Source organism: Quercus lobata, chromosome 5 (assembly GCF_001633185.2).
Source record: "Quercus lobata isolate SW786 chromosome 5, ValleyOak3.0 Primary Assembly, whole genome shotgun sequence".
In the NCBI taxonomy this organism is placed as follows: Eukaryota; Viridiplantae; Streptophyta; class Magnoliopsida; order Fagales; family Fagaceae; genus Quercus; species Quercus lobata.
Window position 1 is genome coordinate 5,796,157 of NC_044908.1, and position 3,708 is coordinate 5,799,864.

Consider the following 3,708-nt stretch of genomic DNA (forward strand, 5'->3'; position numbering starts at 1 on the left):
TTTATTTTTCATAGAAATTACGAGAAAGTAGTACTTTTTCAAAATCTAGGGGGCGTCCCTCCCCCACTCAGAATATATATATATATATATATTTTTTTTTTTTTTTAATGCTAGCCACTAATATGGAGGTTTCATTTTTATTGGAAACTAAAAGGATTCCAAAATGTGTCTCAATTGAGATTAAACAATCGAGAAATAACATATAAACAAAAAGCCTTTGTTTTCAAAACCATAATGAATTCGTTTAAGCTAATTTTTAGAAGGTTTTGTTAACGGGTATTTTTAAGAAATTTATTAATGAGATATTTAAAAAAAGTTTTGATACTACTACTTTTATAAGAAATATAAAAAAAATTCAATTTTTTTTAAATTTTCCAATTTTTGATACTACTACTTCAATTTTTTAATTTTTGATTCTACTACTTCATAGCTTCATCCTCTCTCCACCATCCCTGCCTACTACTCGGGGGTCAAGGCCAACCACAACAGTTCAATCATTTCATATGCGAAAATTATTTTCTAAAGTGACTTTAATCTGTTTGAAATTTGCTTATTTTGTTGAAATTGAAAATTTTTTGTTGAAAGTACTGTAAATAAAAGTAAAAGTTAATTGAAATAATATAGTGGGACTCATAAATAATACTAAAAAGTACAGTAAGATCTATGAATAATAATAAAAAATTAATTGAATAGTAAAATAAATTGACAAAATTAATCATACTAAATGGACACTAAATATGCCCTACAAGTTATTTCTTAGCTAGTGTTTGGCTTGACTAGCAACTTAGAGCTTCGTTTTGCGTGAATCCTTTAAAGCCTACATTTCCAAAACATCAATTTTATCAACGTTTACATAGGGGGACATATTGAGGTCACTTTTGGAGCTTGAAGATAAAACACAGAAATCTAAAAGGCCAAGTGAAGAAATAATTTGTAGGGTTTATACTTTAAAGTTAAATCACTTTTGCAGATTCTTTCTTATCCAGTAATTCTAGAACAGATTTTATTTTTTTTTATTTTTTTTCTTGAGAAGGAGAATCGTTTTTTCTGATTTGGGGAATTGAAATGGTTTCAAAAATAGAAACTCTTTTTTTTTTTTTCCATTTAAGAACTGTTTATGTGAATGTGAATTTTTGTTCATATATATAACTATTTAGAATTAAATGAAATATTATGATTTTCTATGCAAGCCAAAAAATAGAATTGTTTTTTGCCTTATTTTCATGGATTTATTATCTATAACAAAAACGACGAACCAATTTCCTTCTGAACAAATTATGTTCCAAAAATATTTCAATCGAAACAAATAGGCCATAAACATAAATGGACTATGCAAATCATATAATTGAGACCAGCAATATTTTGCAATTTGACAAAAATCCTAGTGTACCACCGTATATAATTAAGACAAAAGAGCACTAACTTTCAATTAAAGTTTTTTTTTTTTAATGAAAAACTTTCAATTAAAGATCCTCAACACCATGACTGACCCATTTCCTTTTTCCATGGTTTTTTTAATTGAAAAATGATATTTGAGTAGCGTGGATTTCGTGACAAGATGACTACATTAGCAAGTAGCATTTTTTATTTGGTTGTCATACCTTTTTTTCTATCTTTTTGGGTTTAGCTTACTTTTAGTATTTTTTTAATGGGATATTTCCTCTTGTTTTAAATACACAATGACAAGTGATAATAAATTTTAATCTCCAACTTTTATTTAGTTAGTAGATCATGTAGCAATTTTTTATTAAAAAAATATTTAATTAAAAAAGTATTAGAAAGAAGTGAGACTCTATCTCTTTTATGTTCTGTATGTAAGTGAATAAAAGAGACTATGTTAGGCCTCATTTTACTTTAAAAAAGTACCCCAACCTCTAAGGATTAGATTTATTAGTGTTAGGCCTAATTTCACTTCAAAAGAGCGGTTGAACATTGTAGAAATCTTTGGTGGATTTCTTTTAGGGGTAATTATATCTTACTACTTGTAGTTTGTCTCAAATTTAACTTAATCTATATATAATTTTATTTTTGACATTTTATTTATCTGTGGTTTATTCAGTTAATGCTCCGTTACCCGCCTCTCAATCTACCATTACTCTAACACGTTTGACCCCAAAATCAAAGATCAAAACAGATCAAACACTCCTCTCTACTAGCAACACACTCTATCTCTATCTCACGCTTGCTCACCCACTGAGGATGCTACCCACCTGAGTTCTTAGATCCGTTTATGCTTGGGATCCTCTTGGTGATTTCTAGCAAGGAAACTGTGGAGTTACTGAACTATTGATTCAGGGTTCTGATTGTTACCAAACCGTGATTTTTTGTGGACAAATTGGATCTTAATTTGTTCGTGTTTCTCTCTATAGGGTGAGTTCTTGACTTTCTGAGCTTGAATTTTTTTTTTTTTTTTTTTTCATCTGCTCTTTTCCTCTTATTCTAGGTAGATTTAATTTTTGAAACCTAGTGTTTTAATTTAATTTTTTTGAAATTAGGTTTCTGCAAAGTGGTGTTTCGTTTGAAGTATTATGGATTTGATATATCTATATGAAATTGTGTTGCTCTGTATAGATTCTCCACTGAGCATATAAAATTGGACTCAGATGGTTGAAAATTCCATCCGAGTCCAATGTAATAGACATACTAGGATATTTTTATTCAAGTCTCAGTCTAATGACTAGATTTAATTTTAAGTTCCCCAAAAGCTGATTTTATTCTTTTATTTGTCAAAACAGGATTGCTTGGCCGTAACCGAGGTGTGGTTTCTATCTCAAAACTTGTTTGAAGGGTCGTATAGAATGGACAATAAAATAGAACTGTATGAGTAATTGTTCCTCAAGTAATAATAACACGAGCAGAGGAATAACCATGTACTTGGGCAATTGGTTGATCTCAAAATTTTATGCCTGAGGAAATTAAAAGTAAAAAAGTATTGAATTTTTAAGGTCATAACACTTTCCATTCTCTAATTAAATACTACCTTACATGCATTCTGACCATTATTTTTCCTTTGCAAGTTTCTTTCTTTTCTGAACTCTTGCATTTTTCCACTGTCACTGTTCATGTATTTATTCTATTAAAATTCTACAAGACCAAACTTCTTGGTGCCTACACCATCCATAATTCCTTACCTATGTAATAGACATGCTAGGATATTTTTATTCAAGTCTCAGTATAATGACTGGATTTAATTCTTATTAACAATTTTACAATTTTTTCATTGTTAGATTTTCTCAAGCTCTCTGATGGCTTTGGCAAGACAAATATATTACTCTTGCATTAACTTATATAATTGTAGGTAGAGCAAGATCTGGCATTATAGAGCTACCTTGTGGTGCTGGAAAGTCTCTAGTTGGTGTCTCTGCAGCTTGCTGAATAAAAAAAAGCTCCCTTTGCTTAGCAGCAAATGCTGTTTCTGTGGATCAGTGGGCTTTCCAGTTCAGGCTATGGTCAACCATCCAAGAAGATCAAATTATTAGCTGTTGATTAATTGTGAATTGTGAGATTAGGGAGAAAGTTATGAGGGTTAGAGAGTTAGATATTGTACAAGCTAGCACTAGTAGTGTCATGATTATCTTTCATTTTTATTATGTTGTTGTTGTGTTTTGCCTCAATGTACAACAATATAAGGGTGAAGAACCTTAGTCTGCCATGATGCTTGTGGGGTATTTAAATTCATTTTGGTGGTATACCAACCCTATTTGGACA

The 3,708-nt window shown here is 30.2% G+C and overlaps 1 long non-coding RNA gene across 1 annotated transcript; it reads left to right on the forward strand.

Moving 5' to 3' along the window:
• The first annotated feature begins 2,079 nt into the window (after nucleotides 1-2,079).
• On the forward strand, nucleotides 2,080-3,708 carry LOC115992786. Its single transcript, XR_004092653.1, has 3 exons — nucleotides 2,080-2,370; nucleotides 2,736-2,756; nucleotides 3,299-3,708. It is a non-coding gene; the product is annotated as an uncharacterized LOC115992786 (long non-coding RNA).